The sequence below is a fragment of the Pelmatolapia mariae genome, linkage group LG9 (assembly GCF_036321145.2).
Source record: "Pelmatolapia mariae isolate MD_Pm_ZW linkage group LG9, Pm_UMD_F_2, whole genome shotgun sequence".
In the NCBI taxonomy this organism is placed as follows: domain Eukaryota; kingdom Metazoa; phylum Chordata; class Actinopteri; order Cichliformes; family Cichlidae; genus Pelmatolapia; species Pelmatolapia mariae.
The window spans coordinates 3470001-3491003 of NC_086235.1; the positions used below are offsets into that span (position 1 = coordinate 3470001).

The 21003-nt window shown below is 42.4% G+C and overlaps 1 protein-coding gene and 1 long non-coding RNA gene across 2 annotated transcripts in view; both read right to left on the reverse strand.

The window, feature by feature from the left end:
- LOC134634818 (uncharacterized) overlaps positions 1-12173 on the reverse strand; it is a 15347-nt gene extending 3174 nt beyond the window's left edge. The window contains exons 1-4 of the long non-coding RNA XR_010573801.1: positions 11927-12173; positions 11166-11520; positions 6722-6827; positions 3753-4685 (exon numbers count right to left, since the gene is read on the reverse strand). This is a non-coding gene — a long non-coding RNA (uncharacterized LOC134634818). The remainder of the gene's footprint in view (positions 1-3752; positions 4686-6721; positions 6828-11165; positions 11521-11926) is intronic.
- The window catches only part of LOC134634825 (zinc finger protein 224-like), a 212177-nt gene that overhangs the window by 109749 nt on the left and 81425 nt on the right, over positions 1-21003 (reverse strand). The gene's annotated exons all lie outside the window — the stretch shown is intronic.

Genomic DNA, 21003 nt, shown 5'->3' on the forward strand with positions numbered 1-21003 from the left:
CGTCCGTACTACCTGCCCCGGGAATTCTCGCATGTTATCGCGATAACAGCGTATGTCCCCCCCTCGGCCAACGCGGATGCAGCCTGTGACACTCTCCACTCAGTGGTCAGCAGACTGCAAACACAATCTCCGAGAGCCCTCCTCATAATATCAGGGGACTTTAATCATGCCTCACTGGACTCCACACTGCCCACCTTCACCCAGTATGTGACCTGCCCAACCAGAGACAATAAAACACTGGACTTACTGTATGCCAATGCAGAAGAGGCATACAGCTCATCACCTCTCCCTCCACTGGGCAGATCTGATCACAACCTGGTGCACCTTGTCCCTGTGTATGAGCCCTTAGTGCGCAGGGAGCCACCAGCCACCCGCACAGTGCAGAGATGGTCGGAGGAGAGCAAGGAGGCTCTTAAGGATTGTTTTGAGTCGACTGTGTGGGAGGTGATCTGTGACGACCATGGAGAGGACATCGACAGCCTTACCACATGCATTACTGACTATATTAATTTCTGTGTGGATAACACCGTACCTACCAGGACTGTACGGTGTTTCTCCAACAACAAACCTTGGATTACCCCAGAAATTAAAGCCGTCCTCAAGCAGAAGAGGAGGGCCTTCAAATCCAAAGACAAAGAGGAGTTGAAAAGGGTGCAGAGAGAGTTGAGGGGACTGATAAGGAATGGGAAGGACAGCTACAGGCAGAAGATGGAGAACCAGCTTCAGCAAAACAACGTTGGTGAAGTCTGGAGAGGCCTCAGAACCATCTCAGGCCACAAACATCAGAACTCTCTGCCTGGGAGGGATGTGAGGTGGGCAAATGAACTGAATCATTTCTTCAACAGATTTGATTCAGCCATGAGGCAGTCTCCAACATCGGCTGCAGACTCACCCACCCCACTGCTGCTGTTCCACCTCTGACACCTCAGACACTTCACACCTCCTCTATTCACCCTGCTCACTCCTCCCCACCCCCAACAATAGCATCCAATACACAATCAACACAAGGCTCCAACCTGACTCTCTCAACCACCCAGGTTAGGAGGGAACTGAGGAGGATTAATGGCAAGAAGGCAGCGGGCCCAGATGGCATCAGCTCGAGGGTCGTCAGGTCCTGCGCGGACCAACTGTGTGGGGTGATGGAGCACCTCTTCAACCTGAGCCTGAGGCTGGGAAGAGTCCCACAGCTCTGGAAAACCTCCTGTGTTGTACCAGTGCCAAAGACTTCACGCCCCAAGGACCTCAACAGCTACAGGCCGGTGGCTCTGACATCCCACCTGATGAAGACCCTGGAGCGGCTGGTCCTGGCTCAGCTTCGGCGCCTTGTGAGCTCATCACTGGACCCACTTCAGTTTGCCTACCAGCCTGGCATTGGAGCGGATGATGCCGTCATTCACCTCCTACATCGCTCCCTCGCTCACCTGGAGACCGCTGGAAGCACTGTGAGAATCATGTTCTTTGATTTCTCCAGTGCCTTCAACACTATTCTTCCCTCGGTTCTGAAGGACAAGCTGGAGAACTCAGGAGTGGACCATCACCTCACTACCTGGATTTTGGACTACCTCACCGACCGACCACAGTATGTGAGGACTCAGGGCTGTGTGTCGGACAGGGTCGTCTGCAGTACGGGGGCCCCACAGGGAACGGTTCTGGCTCCGTTCCTCTTTACCATCTACACTGCAGACTTCTCCCACAACTCCACCCAGTGCTTCCTGCAGAAGTTCTCTGATGACTCTGCTATAGTCGGCCTCATCACTGATGGGGACGACAAGGAGTACAGAGGACTGACTCAGGACTTTGTGGACTGGTGCCAGCTGAACTACCTCCAGATCAATGCCAGTAAAACCAAGGAGCTGGTGGTAGACTTCCGCAGGCACAAACATCCTCCACTGCAACCACTGAACATCCAAGGTATGGACATTGAGGCTGTGGACAGCTACAGGTACCTTGGTGTTCATCTGAACAGCAAACTGGACTGGACTCATAACTCAGACGCCCTCTACAGGAAAGGGCAGAGCAGACTGTACCTGCTGCGGAGACTCAGGTCGTTTGGAGTGGAGGGCCCACTCCTGAAGACCTTCTATGACTCTGTGGTGGCCTCAGCCATCTTTTATGGTGTGGTCTGCTGGGGCGGCAGCATCTCTTCTGGGGACAGGAAGAGACTGAACAGGTTGATCCGAAGGGCCAGCTCTGTTCTAGGATGCCCTCTGGACCCAGTGGAGGTGGTGAGTGACAGGAGAATGGTGGCTAAGCTGTCATCCCTGTTGGACAACATCTCCCACCCCATGCATGAGACTGTGACAGCACTGAGCAGCTCCTTCAGTGGGAGACTGCGGCACCCACGGTGTGGGACGGAGAGATTTCGCAGGTCTTTCCTCCCCACTGCTGTCAGACTCCACAACAAAGACTTTAACTGATCAAACACACACATCCACAAATGTGCAATAACACAAATGTGCAATAATCTTTTCCGGCATCGTTGTATTTTTACTCAGTTGTATATAGCATTTTTATTTTATCTTATTGTATATTTTATTCTATTTTATTCTAGTGTATATAGTATTCGATTTTATTCTATTCTGTACAGTTGTGTACTGTATTTATTCTTATTTTATTTTATTCTAATTTTTGCTTCATAACTTTTGCACTGTCCACTTCCTGCTGTGACAAAACAAATTTCCCACGTGTGGGACTAATAAAGGTCATCTTATCTTATCTTATCTTATCTTTAATTTGATGCAGGGTGAAAAAAAATGCACAGAAATAAATTATTTTTCAAGAATAATTAAATAGATTCAACATCTTTCTTCTACAGAATTGCAGACTGCGCAGATGGTATCTTCCCAAAGGAAAAAGTACTAGCTTACTAAGGTATATTAGACTTAACAGTTACTATATACAGTAATGGACTTCTATACATTTTACATCAGATTAAAACTTTGGGTGTAAGATTCAGATAATTATTTATTGAAAGCTAGACATTTTAAATGAGAATAAGAAAGAAAAGTATGTCTTTGTGCCCCCCTTTTCCCTGTTCATGCCCTGTCGGCCCCCCTGGCTAAACTTTGCTAGATCCGCCCCTGCACAGTTACCAGCCGTCAGCTACGTAGAAAAGGATCCTGGTCTAGAAAGTAATATTAAATACATTCTAACAACAGCTTATCAAGCTTAAACGTGCTGCTGTTGTTCAGCCGCTGGTTTCCTCTTTCTGGTGCCAAGTGGGCCAAAAACAAAGAAGAGAGACGGACTCGCGACAGAAAAGCCGATCAGCTGATCATTAAGCAGTAAGCTTAACATGGGAATGCTTTACAAACATTCAGAGATGAACTTACACACTTGCTTTACTTCTCTCTGGGATAACTTCCTCAGAGATGAAATGCTGGTTTGCTAGCGAGGCTACAAATACACACAGCTGCTCTATCAGGTGAGGCATACTGCTCCGGCGTGCTACGGTTATGAGCCGAGTTACGCCGTGTCGCAAGTTTTGTGAGGTGCTTTTTTGATATTTAATGGATCGGATTACATTTTTTATTTCTCGCCGATATCCGATCCAGTAATTTAGGTCAATATCGGACCGATACCGATACGTAATATAGGATCGGTCCATCTCATATTTTATTTATACATATACACACATCTATCTATCTATCTATAGATACATATAAGTTTTCATGTCTCATTTATCTTTAAAATGAAACTTAATTTACAAAATACTTAAACAAAAGTGCAAGTGCAAAAAGAAAAATACATACCTCACAGTAACTACACTTGTAGAGTTTCTTTCTGGTGTGAATCTGTTGGTGGACTCTCAGGTAACGTTGAGATTTAAAAGTCTTCTCACACTGGTCACATTTATAAGGTCTCTCCTCAGTGTGGGTAAACATGTGTTCACGTAAGTATTTGTATGCCACAAACCGTTTGCCACACTGATCACAGAAGCAAAAATCATTTTTGGTGTGAATGCGTTGGTGAAAATTTCGGCTAAGTAGCCGGCAGAAAGTTTTTCCACAAATGTCGCAGCTGTATGCCTTAATTCCAGAGTGCGTAACTAGATGACTTTGTAATTCGCTACTTCGAGCAAAAGCTTTACCACACTGATCACAGCTGTATGCCTTAATTCCAGAGTGCGTAACTTGATGACTCTTTAAGCCACTAATTCGAGCAAAAGCTTTACCACACTGATCACAGCTGTATGCCTTAATTCCAGAGTGGATAACTTTATGATTCTGTAAGCTTCTACTGACGGCAAAAGCTTTACCACACTGGTCACAGCTGTAAGGTTTAACTCCACTGTGGTCGAGTTTGTGTATTTTTAAGCTTCCAGCCTGGGTAAAAGACTTTCCACACTCATCACAGCTATACGCTTTAATTCCAGAGTGAGTAACTTGATGATGTCGTAAGGTGCTAAAACGAGCAAAAGCTTTACCACACTGATCACAGCTGTATGGTTTAACTCCAGTGTGCAGGAGTCTGTGTGTTTTTAAGCTTCCAGCCATGGTAAAAGACTTTCCACACAAGTCACAGCTGTACGCTTTAACTCCAGAGTGGGTAACTTGATGATGTCGTAAGTTGCTACTGTGAGCAAAATCCTTCCCACACTCATCACAGCTGTATTTTTTGTGTCCCTTTCTTCTGTGAGGTTTGTCGGCCTCCTGAGAGCGCTGACTTCTCGCTCCATGTTGGTCCTGCAGTGACAGAGATACAAACAGAGGCAGTGAGTGAAATGCAGTCGTGGAACAAACTGAAACTCCAGTAGACTAACTTTTTACCATGATAACAAAAGTGAGGCGCACCCAAACTTTTCAACCGCACTGCCTAACACCGCAGTTTTACATGTGCGCTTTTTTTGTATATACAGACAATTTTGATTTGTAAATGATTAGCTAACAATCTTGACAACACAAAGTTCTTTATTTGGAGCACGTATGTCTGTGAAGGTTCTCAGTCATCCAGGTCATCGTAGTCTAAGGAGCTTGGAAAGAAAAGTGTCTGGACTTCTTTAGGTTGCTTGAAGACGTTTCACCTCTCATCCGAGAAGCTTCTTCAGTTCTGAGGTCAAATGGCCGCGAGTCCCAGATTTAAACCCAGCTGGAGTTTCCCCCCAAAGAGGGACAAAGGACCCCCTGATGATCCTCTACCTAATCAGACAGTTGGTGTCGTAAGCCACTGCCTCTGTTCAAAGATGGTCACTCACAGTGGACATAAATGGCTTCTTTCACTCCTCTTTCAAACCATCTGTCCTCTCTGTCCAAAATGTGAACATTGGCATCCTCAAAAGAGTGACCTTTGTCCTTTAGATGCAGATGGACTGCTGAGTCTTGTCCCGTACAGCTTACACCAGATTGTGAAGATTGTGTTTTGGAATTTTGTCTTTCGGGTGAACCAGTTTTTGTCTGAGTGTGGGTGCTGGGTCTGAAATGCAATGGGATGAAAATGTTTGTTGCCTGTAAGAGAAAAATGTATAAAGTGTGTACAGAGGGGTTTTACAGCCTTAAAGCATCTATAAAAAATTCATAAGAAGAATAATTATATATTATATTATGTTATAGCGCTTTTCGAGACCCTCAAAGTGCTTCACAGTTCTACTATTCATTCACTCTCACATTCACACACTGGTGGAGGCAGCTACAGTTGTAGCCACAGCTGCCCTGGGGCAGACTGACAGAAGCGAGGCTGCCATATCGCGCCATCAGCCCCTCTGGCCATCACCAGTAGGCGGTAGGTGAAGTGTCTTGCCCAAGGACACAATGACCGAGACTGTCCGAGCCGGGGCTCGAACCGGCAACCTTCCGATTACAAGACGAACTGCCAACTCTTAATCCACGATCGTCCAAGTTGTGATGAACAGGAAACAGATCAGGGAGCAGAGACCCACGTGGTTCACGCTGATCTCAGCTACGATCCAGGAGACAAGGGTGGGCAGATCGATGCAGATATCGATCCAGACGTTGGTAGTGGTATATGATCGATACTTAGTTTGTTTCTCGCCTCTAAGTTCACTACTTTACTCCCGTTTCATGAAAAAGCAGCTCTCTCTGCTCGACTCCTCTCCTGCACACAAACTTTGCTCCGCCCCCTCCTTCCTGATCTGCTTTGATTCGATGCTGTTTGGACACGTGACTCGAAAAAGATGTGTGAATTTCACACAAGTCGACTTGTGTGAAGAGTCTTCAGCTGGGCATCGTGTAGCTGGAGTCGAGTGTTTTGACCGATGCATGAAGCTATATATTTTTAGACTTAAGTTGTAACGGACGCCATTTTCTTTGTGAGTATTTATTGCATTGCGTGTTGCAGGGAAAAACCTGTTCTAATGTTTGAGTCTAAGGTTTATTTTGAGCACCTGATGGCTCTTTTTGCGTCTCACCCATAAACTCTCCCTTTCATGTGATTCTTGCGTAGGTGGTTGAAGAGTTTTTGCCGTGTTTGAGTCTGTGGTGGGGACCGGTTTGCGGCATAATTTGCATAGTACAGTTTTCTGGTTTCTGTCACACTTTTCAGAATCAAATCATGTCCGTGCTACAGAGGTAGCCCTTCATTTAGGAATAAAGTCCTCGATAAGGTGTTGAAGAGGAAAAAAACATTTCCGTAAACAGTGTATTTTGGGAAACCACGAAGCAAATGATAGCGTATAATATGAAACGATAGATGTTTTCATAACGTCATCTGATAAATGTTTCATCATATCGCACAGCCATAGATGTAACAGAGATATTTTTCTCACCTCCTGTGTTGAAGTCATTGTTTCCTCTGTAGTGGCTGAGCTGAGTCCAAATGGCTGAAATTGTTCCTCTGCTGCTCCACCAGACTCTTCTCCTCCTGTTACTCAGCTGGGACACAAAAAGTATAGATATGAATTTTTATTCCTGGGTTCTTTCTCCATACATGACAGGTGTATGACAATCGTGACTCTTTAAGAAATATAACCCTCACACAGCATGTGTTGTTTTTAAAGTGTTACATAAATAAATCATGGTGTGGTAAAGCAGCTGGACCAGACTCAGACTGTCCATCATAAACCACAAGTAGAAAAACCTTCTGTCTTCTGTACACAAAAATAAATAAAATCCAACATTCAATCCACAGCATGATTAAAAACATTCTTCTTCTTCCAAATCACCAAGAGCTGCACATTAACCACCACAATATATTTTTATTCTCTGTGCTTTCAAATATGAACACTGTTTACTTTCATCTCTGTTTCATTAGTTTTTGTTAACATCTTCCTGTGCATCACTTTACAGCAGCCAGACTGATTGAAATGAGACTTTGTAGGAGTTCACTTCCTCTCATGTGTTCATCCACAGCAGCTGGACAATAAAGTTTATTGTGACCCTGATACTGCAGCAGATCGCTCTGATTTCCTGTTATCACTTCAAATAGAAATGAGGCTGTAGAGGTTTGGTGCAGGCAGAAAAACAGCTGCAGGGACAATGAAAAGACTTTTCTGCTCCAACTTCTCCCAGCATGCTGAGCTAATGATTAGTTGGTGTTTTTCTCCAAACACTCTCTCACTCTTCTCTCAACGTGCTCACAATAAACTGTGAACAGACACCGAGGAGAGCAGCAGAAGACCTCATTCAGGAGCTAAACTCAACATGAACTGAACTCAGCATTTATAGACTCTGTGCACCTTAGCATATGCTACTTCCAGTGGGAAAACTCCTGTAGGGCGCTTGGTTTCCGGTGTGATATTCGCTCCTTGTTTACTGCCGCTTTTTCCAAAACAAGTCAACCAAATGGATGAATCAAGTAGCGATTTACATTTCTCGAGATGTCTTGGGCATTTACAGAATATATATGTAGATGCCTGTCGATATTTTTCCCCCGCACCTCAGAGCAAAACAGAGAAATTATATATTATATTTATATAATATTTCTCAGTATTTGTAAACAGCGGTCCCTCATTTATTGCGGGTGTTATGTTCTAAAAATAGGTGAAATCAAGTGGCCAATTTTATTTTTTAAGGTGCAAAAAGTTTCATCGACATTGTTGTGTTTGTTGGGGAAAAAAACATACAAACATATAGTACTGCACTTCAGAGTCACACTGCGATCGATGCAGTGATTCTGTACTGTACAGGAGATCGACAATGGTCTGCAGCGATCAGGACGCAGGACACAATGTGATGTAACTTAAAAAAAAAAAAAAAAAAAGCAAACTGGTACTAAAAAATCTGCGAAACAGCGAAGCTGCAAAAGGTGAACCGCGTTATAGCGAGGGACCACTGTAATTTTGAACGCAAGTCACAACATACCCTTCGTAAATACTAATGTATAGAAACCCTTACCAGCAATCATTCATTTTTTGTGTGGCTTTTTTTCACGGTTTGTTAACATGCTGTGTAGGTGTGTACTTGACTAGCTGATATCGACATAAAGGGGGGAAACATCTGGTTTGACTATTCTTCACCTGTAGTTTGAATGCTGAACATTTGCCTGTTTAAATCATAAGAACTGTCACTATACAGAGATGTGCTTCTGAATGTGGACGATGTGTCTTCTGCATGCAGTAATGCAGTTCTGCTTGTGTTGAGTGATGTAAGCAACCGATCGATCTAAACGTCAAAATTGATCATTAGATTTTTTTTATGACACAACAGTGGTGAGTGTTCCCACCTTCTGCTCTTTGTAACTTAACGCGATCTTTCCGTTTTTGTGTTTTGGACATGATTTTGGAGCATATCGTCACAGTAGCGATTGACTGCAAAGTAAAGCTACTGGAAATGTACAACCACACACACACCACACACGCCATGAACGCTGAGGTAAAAACAGAAACGAACTAGTAAACTGAGAACGGGTTATGACAACTATGAAACTGTGACCAAACTATAAAAGCTATGACGAGACTATGTGGGAGCGAAACAGACGACCTGACTATGGCTGTATCCCAATTCAGGGTCTGCAGACTTAAAGGGCGGCCCTCAAATGCGTCCTTCATTTCCCTGAATTTTAAGGATGGGTCAGTGTAGACTTCGTGGCCCAACATATCCCAGACTTCATAGCACGGCGGTGGGTGTGGATAATTTTACCGAAAAAAAACGGCGGAAGAGGAGCGCCCGAAGAGTAAACTTTTAAAAGTAAGTACTGAATAATATGTCACGTATTTATGTGCAAATGTTGAATAATGAAGAACATTAAAACATTACTGTTGACAACATGTCGGCAAAGTTATGTGACATTAGTGATGTTTGTACTAACTTGGTTTTAAAGCCTTTACTTTAAAATATACGCCGTTCAATAGTTGACCTTAATCCTACAGAGAATGTGATGATTTCATGGATATTTAAAGTAAGCACTGAGAGAAATTTAGTAATGCCAACATATTAAAAGAACAATATTTGTCTCTTATATATAACACAGTTATATATACAGTGTCAAAGGAACCTGTCTTTGAGTGAAGATTTAAGGTGTCAGGAAATATAAATACATGCAGCTTGAATCTTTACTGAAGCTCAGTATTTGACACAGAGTCATTCACTGCTGTAATAACTAATAATGATTGAAATAATAACTTTAATATTGGCCATATTATATTTACATTACCAAAGTGAGATGACTTTAGTCTCATGAACAACATGAGCTAATTGTTATTTACTAGCTAATCTTAAAATGACTGTTCAGTACAGAAATGAAGCCCAACAATCATGTTTCACAGTCCCGTGGTCTCAGCCTCAGATACTTATCAAATCAAAGCTCATGTAGAAACAAACAAACAAATGAACAAAAGATTTTCTCCTTCATTTCTGTCAAATAATGCTGTATGAAACGTTGCCATTTAGTGTCATGGTTGCTAGGCAACCAGAGCATTTCACAAGCCTCGCACTTCCGGCCTTAGCGGTCTTTGAGTACGCGGCCCCTGAGGACCCTTAAGCAAGGGCGTAGATTTGGTTTTGGCATTGGTGGGGACGGATGATTCAACCATCGAACCCTGCCCTGTTTCTTTTTTTTCCTTTTTGTTTTTGCTTCTTGATTAAAAAAAAAAAAAAAAAGGAGAAATATACTTGCCTACATATGCTATTCTACATGCTTTTAAACCATTTAAAATTACAATTCATAGTTTTATATGTGAATTATATAATGTTAAATTACTATTAAACAAATGACTAAGTATTTTAGACTTTAGTTTACTTCAGCCAGCATCTCTTACACATTAGCACTAAGGGAACACTGAATGACCTGGTGGTTTTTTGTCCATAAAACTACTCATCTAAGATCACCACAAAGTAAAAGATCTCTCAGCAAAATTATGCAACATTTTAGGCACACTATCAAATCGGTGAGCTGGGATGTTTTATTCTAAACATGAACTACTGTTACAGCAACAGACATGCACTACTGGTGTCCCACACAACAACTCAACGTCCACTATGTGAAGGAGCCAAGCACATGCCTTCTCCTCTTGTTAATCTATAGCACCAAATCATCAGTCAGTCACCTGTGACCTTGCCTCTTCACCACTGTCCGAGCTACAACATGGCAGAGCTGCTTCTATCACCTGATAAATAACAGTGAGACATTCCAAATACATGCAGTCACATGTGCTTCAAATACAGTCATGAACCATCAAGTCATCATCCAATTTCACCTGTGATCTTGTATCACCGTTACTCTCTGAGCTTTGTGTTAGTTCTTCTGTCACCTGACAAATAGGACATACATGACAATAAGAATAAAATGTGTAGCTGCTTCAGTGTTTCTGTCACTTTGTGCAGATCTTGACTCATCAGTAATGTTTGTAGGGTGAGTGCATTTTTAAAACAATTTGTGCAAACTGCACTACAAGGTGGAACATTTGCAAAATCATGACTACCTCATGATATTTTGTCTCAAAAATGAACCCTATGAATATGTCAGTACCATTAGGATGAAATTATTGTGTCACCAACATTTTAACGTTAAACATATAATTTTAACGGCCTCTGTAAACTAATATCCTGGCTTGCTCGAGGCTGCCGTTTTCTCTGACAGTTTCAATCAAAATTAGAAATGCTACTCTGAGACTGAGAGAACTAATAGTGCTGCCTGTTGTGCAGTTAGTTTCCAAAACACGTTATTTATGGTTACATACAATTTTAGACTGATGTGAGCCAAAGCCTAGCATAGCCTGTAACGTTATTATGATGGACACATTTTATGAGTTAACTTGGCTTTAAGTGACTTACAGGTTTCTTTGAAAAATACTTTCGTATATCGAGGTTCTTCCTTTTTGCTGCCGTCCTCCTCTCCTCCTTGCAGGTCCAGCGCAGGCTTGCCGCTGCTAAAACTAAACAGAGCTCCCTGAAAGGCACAGCCAATCACATTGGCCATATTTGTCACATGCGGTAGGACTCCAGTAGAGAACAATTTAACTCTTTCTGCGCCTCTAGGTGAATGAGACGTTGACAGATCGTTTTTTTCTTCTTTACTCGAAGAGATCAAATTATTGGTGGGGACAATTCAATAATCGCTGGATATTGGTGGGGACATGTCCCTTCCGTCCACGCCAAATCTACGCCCTTGCCCTTAAGGCTGCAGACCCTGAATTGGGATACAGCCAATGAAACACAGAAAACAAAGGAATTAAATATACGGGAGGTAATCAGGGGGAGTGAGAACACATGGGGAAACAGCTGACTGAAATTAAAAATAATGATGTCACTGGGAAGTGAAGTTAAACACTGACAAAAATACACCAGACTCTTTCAGAATAAAACAAGAAACTGAGAAAAACACAATAAAAAATAAAATCAATAAAATAAAAAATATACAAAAATACACAAAACACTGCGTGTCAGACCCAGTACTGTTACGTTCCTAGTCTAGGCGTGCAATGAACTCAAGAAATTGGCCCCACTCGTGCACCACCAAAGAAAGAACGGTAGTATATTTTAAAGTGTTAAGCAGCCATTTTTTTGCTTCACATTAAAGTTAGCTCGGTACTTGCCTTTAGATGAGCCCACTAACCGAGAGAAACTCCGTGATGAAGCTGGAACTCTTTCCAAACACAGGAAACAGATCAGGGAGCAGAGACCCACGTGGTTCACGCTGATCTCAGCTACGATCCAGGAGACAAGGGTGGGCAGATCGATGCAGATATCGATCCAGGCGTTGGTAGTGGTATATGTAGTGATGTGTCCTGTGTGTCGAAGCGTCGAATCGTGTGTCGGGTAATCTCGGGGGCGTTTTTGTGAAGCGCGTATCGAGGCTTGCTTTGATTACGTATGCAGTGACGTTCGAGGCCTCGTTTGTAGTCCGTACCACGTGACTGATTCAGGGAATGGTTCACCGGTTCGCGCCAGATTCGAAATAAAATGGGCAGCAAAACACAGCTGATTTCCCCATCTCACTGTGTTGTGGAATTGGATTACATACGTGTTACATAGTTATCTGAGCATTTCTTCTTCGATGGAACCAGCAAGGAAGAGATTTTTTTATTTCATCTCCCAATAAAGTATGCACACAGTAATAAATATCGCGAATGATAAGCACCATAATATAAATAAACAACACTACAGATCCTATAATCTGATTTCTGTCTTTTAGTTTATTAAAAAGTGAAGCACCAAACACTAGTTTGTGTCATTATCCAGATGTACACAAGCATGATTACACAGTTACTAGGAGCAGGTTTTGATTATCTATTAAAATCGATTCTAGCTTGGATAACGTGATATCGATTCATTAAAATCCTGAATCGATTTTTAATATAAATATTACTACAATTCAACAACCACCAAACAGCTAAAACAGTAAATGAGAGCAGGTACACCGATTCTGCACAAAGACCGTAAACTCAAAGCGCGGACCCGCCGACGCATCAGAATCAGTGAGATGTCGGCTTTCTCACCAGACACACTTTCTCACGGACACGGTCGGGGCTGAAAGCCGACAGCTCACTGATTCTGATCCGTCGGCGGGTCCGTGCTTCGTGTTTACGCCTTTTTTGCGCTGATTCTGAAGCTGCAGGTTTTATTTCTCTTCAAACAATATTGACCGAACCAGCAGCAAAAGGAGATCGAAACTACGCTTCACATAAACATCGTCATGAATTTCCTCTGACTTTTGCTGTTTTGCTTCCACCAGGATAAAATCACACTTTATGCACAGCTTTCTCTCTCTCACACACTCTCTCTCTCTCTCTCTCTCTCTCTCACACACACACACACACACACACACACACACACACACACACACACACACACACACACTTCAAGAACAGTTTCCCGTCTAAAAATCTGTTTTCTGCATTATTCGCTTGTTTGTTACGCATAAGCCCTCCGTTGTTTACAGCGCTGTCGGCCGCTGTTTTTTCCCTTTGAAAAACTTCCGAAAAGAAAACCTAATTTCTGCCGTTCAATAGGCTACTAAACAAATTTAAACTTTTTAACATTATGCAAAATTGCAAAACGCTAAGGTGTGTCTCTAATAAAACCTCTGTAATTTGCTCTGCTTCAATTCAGCAGCATCAGGTAATGTTAATGTGTTGATTAATGGTTTTCTTTCGTTTTTGATCTACTGCTGAATATTTTTATAAAATCGTTTTTTCTGTTTTAGCCTCAGCTACGTTGACACAAAGGCATCTGCTGTGATGCTTACACATTAGATAAGGTCTCGAAAGTGTCAGCTTTCTTTTTATAGTTATAAAAATATGCAAATGTACTGATCTATGATCTGAATTAAACTATTGACTGACTGTCTGAGGCTAACAGTTACACAATCATACCAAAACTCTGTCATGGTAGTTTCCACTTTCTCTTTTGTATCACACATACTGAGACAATATTCGGGATAAATAACCACGAAAACAATTTATTTATTCAGTTTAGAGGTTTACACATCATTATAATCACAGAGCTTCACTCGAATTGTCCACTTGATGGCGCAGTAGAGCAAATGAATCATCACAATGCTTCGAACCATGAGTCGACCAATTGGGTGGAAAGCTTCAGTTCATCACGAGGCTTCATCTCACCATCACTAGGTATATGATCGATACTTTAGTTTGTTTCTCTCCTCTAAGTTCACTACTTTACTCGCGTTTCATGCAAAAGCAGCTCTCTCTGCTGGACTCCTCTCCTGCGCACACACTTTGCTCCGCCCCCTTCTTCCTGATCTGCTTTGATTCGATGCTGTTTGGACACGTGACTCGAAAAAGATGGCCGATCCTATGTTTTTTTAAATAACCTTTATTTGTCAAAAACAATGTAAACATATAAGGCACCATCAGTTATCCATGCATCTAAATATATACGGTTGAGCATTACAACAAGAGAACAGGAGACATAAAAAGAAAAGCAAGAGAAATAACAAAAGAAAGAAAGAAAAAGGGGCAATGTAGAATGTGAGAACATAGACACAAACAGTGTGAACAGAAAGGGAAATCATGATCCACATCTCAGATAGAGAGGAGGCCTCCTTTTAACATAAATAGAACTTATTGAATAGAAATATAAGTTTAGGGGCTTTCTTGTCATTTACATGTTTCAGCGATGTGAGGGAAGTACCACTGACGTTAAGTTAGACTCTTTTTCTCCAATTGATCTTTCTGAGTTAACTTCAATAATTACTTCCTCCAAACCATCAACGTGTCTTTTAGACCCCATTCCTACAAAACTGCTCAAAGAAGTCCTGCCATTAATTAATTCTTCGATCTTAAATATGATCAGCCTATCTCTAATAATCAGCTATGTACCACAGGCCTTCAAGCTGGCTGTAGTTAAACCTTTACTCAAAAAGCCATCTCTAGACCCAGCTGTCTTAGCTAATTATAGGCCAATCTCCAACCTTCCTTTCATATCAAAAATCCTTGAAAGAGTAGTTGTCAAACAGCTAACAGATCATCTGCAGAGGAATGGCTTATTTGAAGAGTTTCAGTCAGGTTTCAGAGCTCATCACAGCACAGAAACAGCTTTAGTGAAGGTTACAAATGATCTTCTTATGGCCTCTGACAGTGGACTCATCTCTGTGCTTGTCCTGCTAGACCTCAGTGCTGCGTTCGATACTGTCGACCATAATATCCTATTAGAGCGATTAGAACATACTGTAGGTATTACAGATACTGCGCTGCAGTGGTTTGTATCATATCTATCTAATGACTCCAATTTGTACATGTAAATGGAGAGTCCTCTTCACACACTAAGGTCAATTATGGAGTTCCACAGGGTTCAGTGCTAGGACCAATTCTGTTTACATTATACATGCTTCCCTTAGGCAGCATCATTAGAAGACATAGCATCCATTTTCACTGCTATGCAGATGACACGCAGCTCTATCTATCCATGAAGCCAGGTAACACACACCAATTAGTTAAACTGCAGGAATGTCTTAAAGACATAAAGACCTGGATGGCCGCTAACTTTGTGCTTCTTAATTCAGATCAAACTGAGGTTATTGTACTCGGCCCTGAAAATCTTAGAAATATGGTATCTAACCAGATTCTTACTCTGGATGGCATTACCTTGGCCTCCAGTAACACTGTGAGGAACCTTGGAGTCATTTTTGACCAGGACATGTCCTTCAATGCACATATTAAACAAATATGTAAGACCGCTTTCTTCCATCTGCACAAGATCTCTAAAGTTAGAAATATCCTGTCTCTTAGTGACGCTGAAAAACTAGTTCATGCATTCATTACTTCCAGGCTGGACGACTGTAATTCATTATTATCAGGATGTCCCAAAAACTCCCTGAAAAGCCTTCAGTTAATCCAAAATGCTGCAGCAAGAGTCCTGACAGGGACTAGAAACAGAGAGCAGAGTTCTCCTGTTTTGGCTTCCCTTCATTGGCTTCCTGTTAAATCCAGAATTCAAAATCCTGCTCCTCACATACAAGGTCTTAAATAATCAGGCCCCATCTTATCTTAATGACCTTATAGTACCATATCACCCTATTAGAGCACTTCGCTCTTGCTCTGCAGGCTTACTTGTTGTTCCTAGAGTATTTAAAAGTAGAATGGGAGGGAGAGCCTTCAGTTTTCAGGCCCCTCTTCTGTGGAACCAGCTTCCAGTTTGGATTCAGGAGACAGACACTATCTCTACTTTCAAGATTAGGCTTCAAACTTTCCTTTTTGCTAAAGCATATAGTTAGGGCTGGACCAGGTGACCCTGAATCCTCCCTTAGTTATGCTGCAATAGACGTAGGCTGCCAGGGATTCCCATGATGCATTGAGTTTTTCCTTTCCAGTCACCTTTCTCACTCACTATGTATTAATAGACCTCTCTGCATTGAATCATATCTGTTATTAATCTCTGTATCTCTTCCACAGCATGTCTTTCATCCTGTTTTCCTTCTCTCACCCCAACCAATCGCAGCAGATGGCCCCGCCCCTCCCTGAGCCTGGTTCTGCCGGAGGTTTCTTCCTGTTAAAAGTGAGATATTTCCTTCCCACTGTCGCCAAAGTGCTTGCTCATAGGGGGTCATGTGATTGTTGGGTTTTTCTCTGTACCTATGAAGCGCCTTGAGGCGACTTTTGTTGTGATTTGGCGCTATATAAATAAAACTGAATTGAATAGAATTGAACTATGAAACTGTGACCAAACTATAAAAGCTATGACGAGACTATGGTGTAGCAAAACAGACGACCTGACAATGAAACACAGAAAACAGAGGACTTAAATACACAGGAGGTAATGTTACGAAAAGCAGTTTCACCCCGGTTCTTTTTTATTCCTCGGGCATCCAGAGACGGCACTGGACTCAGTAGTCATTTTTACAAAAACCTTTATTCATCTTAATTCATCTTCAGTAAAGCATGCATCTTCTAGACGGGAAGACGTGCAAGGCCGGTGTCCCTCTGCAAATCTTCAGTCCTTTGTCTGTGAAACACAGTTTTGTAGAAGCGACCCCATCATAAAACCCCCATGGTGTGTTGCAAACTCTGTGTTTGTGCGTGTATGTGCGAGCATGTGAGTGCCTGTGTGTGCGCATAGCCGTGTGTCTATGTTAGTGCACGTGAGTGAATGTATGCGCGTACCTGTGTGTATGTGTAAGTGACTTCCTGCCGGTCATAAAAGTAATCTCCTCTCTCCCCTCTCTGCTACACAACACACAAAACAGAGTTGAGGTATTACAAACACTGAGACCCCCACTCTGCATCCACTGGGCCATTGGCCTCTTGTTGTCTTACATTTACATTTACATTTAAGGTGGAGAGTCTCCTGCAAACCTACTTCTAAGTTTATAACAATTATGAGCGTTTAAATTCATGTTAAAGCATCAGCATCGCATTCCCCACTGTAGCTTCCTGTCTTCTTTCATGACAGCAGACCCCCAGTGTCAATAAATTCCTTTCTTCATTTATCCGGGGCCGGGCCGTGGGGGCAGCAGCCTAAGCAGAGAAACCCAGACAATCCCTCTCCCCAGCCACCTCCTCCAGCTTATCCGGAGGCCAGCCGAGAGATATAATCTCTCCAGCGTGTCCTGGGTCTGCCCTGGGGCCTTCGCCCGGTGGGACATGCCTGGAACACCTCACCCAGGAGGCATCCTTGTCAGATGCCTGAAGCACCTCAGCTGCCTCCTTTCGATGTGGAGGAGCAGCGGCTCTACTCTCTGAGGGAGAGGCCAGCCACCCTTCGGAGGAAGCTCATTTCTGCCGTTTGTATCCGCGATCTCGTTCTTTCGGTCACTACCCACAGCTCGTGGCCATAGATGAGGGTAGGGACGTAGATCGACCGGTAAATTGAGAGCTTCGCTTTTACACTCAGCTCCCTCTTCACCACAACGTACCAGTGCAGCGTCTGCATAACTGCAGCTGCACCACCAATCCGTCTGTCGATCTCCGGCTCCCTTCTCCCATCACTCGCGAACAACACCCCGAGATACTTGAACTCCTCCACTTGGAGCAGGAACTCATCCCCGACCCAGAGTGGGCACTCCACCCTTTTCCGGCTGAGAACCATGGCCTCAGAGTTGGAGGTGCTGATCCTCATTCCCGCTGCTTCACACTCGGCTGCGAACTGTTCCTCTCCGTGAATCGCTACCTTATTGTGGTACGATTCATCGTTGTAGAAATTCATCTCATGTAAACAATAACACAGCACACAGTGTGACATCAAAAAAGAACACTGTGTGTGTGACTAAATCTCCGTATTCCTCGTCCACAGGTAATCGCAAATCATGGCAAGAGTTCTTTTTTTAAATTTCAGTTTTTAGTGATTCAAAACACCGTTTATGTGTGGATAAAAGGCCCATGCAAAAACCCCATTTTCAAAAATTCCTGTGTAGATGTGGAAGTAGCGTAAATGGTGTAGTAGTTTATTATGCTGATACCTGTACTTTATTGCATTTTACTTTTATTTGCATAATTGTGCGGGGGGAGGGGGTGGGCTCTTGGAAAACAAAGGGAGGCCAAGTGAAAAATGTTTGGGAACCACTGAGTTAACCAATGATCCTCTTCATCAGTTTTATAATTCCCCCTGGGAATTTATTGAAACAAATCGCAACTCCTCCAGATCGATTAGAGCCATGGCTGAAAAGAATCTGATTTCCTGTGTACTCTTCTCATAAGTGATGATTTTCCACAACCACACAATTGAAATAATTTGGTAATATTCATTGATGTTTACGCTTCTAATTTTTTGCATTCAGTTAATTTACCAAATTAGACGGGGAATTATTCTTGTATTATGTTTAGCTATTGTCTCTGTGGTTTCCACCTTTGATGTTTAAAGTTGCTATATAGGTTGAGCTGTCTCTCATTTGTGCAGGTCACTTTGTTGAGTTATATTTTATACATTGTAGAATTCTGTGTACGGTCCCACTTAATTCTTAAAACAACTTATTTCCGTGATTGTGTATTTTTGAAGTAACCTTGTCTTTTTTGGGGTACAATAAAATCCACATTTTGAAGATTACCCCTGCTACGTCCCCTGGCTAGTCTAGGGGTTTTGAAGGGACTCCCTGTCTTCTTGGCCACTGACATCTTAGTATCTTATTCATAAAGATTTTTCCAATGGTTAAAAGCTGAAAGACTGAGTAACATCACACCAATGTGTACTGAAAGGTTTTAATTTTTTATGTTTTTACTTATTTGGTGTTTTTTGTAGGGTCTTTACCTTACCATATAAATGACCTCGAGATAACTGTTGTTGTGATTTGGGGTTATATAAATACAATTAAACTGAAATTGAACTAATTTTCTCCTTCATATTAATAATAAACTATTCATGACATTACCTGTGGAGGATGGATTTTTGGTGCTACTCGTTGAGGTGCAGGTGATGTCGATGGGTGATCAGTAGATCTCTCCAGTGTGTGCCTCATGAGCTGCACATTCAGCAGTCAGTCGTCACACTGCATTTTGTGCTTTGTCTTCACTGAGGAAACTAATGGTTTTAAATCTTGGATTAAGCAGTGTGGACAGTGACAGCTGAGCTCTCTAGGGTGTAGGGTCTTGTCAAAGGGTTGCAGACAGGTTCTTTCCCAGTTGGTTTGCTGTCACATTGGTGGTATTGCCCAGTATTTCCTGAGTCGTATGAAGCAATATTTTTATGAGTGGAATGAACATTGACCCCATGACTTTCTTCTGCTGGGACATTTCCACTGTTGCCATTTAAAATGGGTTGATCACTGCTAAGCAAGTGCTGTTTTTTTCATGGTCCTTAGAAGAGGATTGACTTCTGTTCTGAGCAGTGTTGGGTAAGTTACTTTAAATTAGTAACTTAGTCACATTACTAGTTCTTCTATCAAAAGTAACTCAGTTACTTCAAGTTACTCGTTACTTTCAAATTAACTAGTTACTAGGGAAAGTAACTTTAGTTTTACTCAGAATTCTCTTGTTAATGTGTTGCTTCCATAACTGGATACCCAGCAAGATTGCCAGTCTTCTAGCTTGCTTACTTGTCACAAGTGCAGTGTGCCACCTACCAATAGAAAGGAAAAAATAATGTGCATATTTCCACGAGAGAAATCCCACGCCTGGACCGTCATTGACCGCTGCCATGATTCTAGTCTATGTCACAGCGTCATGTGCGCTTTTTACATCCAACACAAAAACTGCAGTCGTGGTGCTTTCGATTGTACTCAGAACTCAGAAATTCTGCCTTCCGAATAGGAAGATGTAGGTAACACCAGACTGCAGATGAGCTGCATACAGGGCTGGACTGGGACAAAAAACTGGGCCCGGGCATTTTGACTGGAGACCGGCCCACCATTATAGGAAAAACCATGAAGCCTTTGAATGAAAACAAACGCTATTGTGACAGTGATGTTCACTGTTTTGATGGTATACAGTCAGGTCCATAAATATTGGGACATCGACACAATTCTAACATTTTTGGCTCTATACACAACCACAATGGATTCCAAATGAAACGAACAAGATGTGCTTTAACTGCAGACTGCCAGCTTTTATTTGAGGGTATTTACATCCAAATCAGGTGAACAGTATAGGAATTATGACAGTTTGTATATGTGCCTCCCACTTCTTAAGGGACCAAAAGTAATGGGACAATTGGCTTCTCAGCTGTTCCATGGCCAGGTGTGTGTTATTTCCTCATTACCCCAATTACAATGAACAAATAAAAGGTCCAGAGTTCATTTCAAGTGTGCTGTTTGCTTTTTGAACCTGTTGCTGTCAACTGCCAGGATGAGATCCAAAGAGCTGTCACTACCAGTGAAGCAAGCCATCATTAGGCTGAAAAAACAAAACAAACCCATCAGAGAGATTGCAAAAACATCAGGCGTGGCCAAAACAACTGTTTAGAACATTCCCAAAAAGAAGGAACGCACTGGTGAGCTCAGCAACACCAAAAAACTAGGAAGACCACGGAACACAACTGTGGTGGATGACCAAAGAATCCTTTCCCTGGTGAAGAAAACACCCTTCACAACAGTTGGCCAGATCAAGAACACTCTCTAGGAGGTAGGTGTATGTGCGTCAGAGTCAACAATCAAGTGAAGACTCCACCAGTGTGAATACAGAGGGTTCACCACAAGATGTAAACCTTTGGTGAGCCCCAAAAACAGGCAGGCCAGATTAGAGTTTGCCAAACGACATCTGAAAAAGCCGTCGCAGTTCTGGAA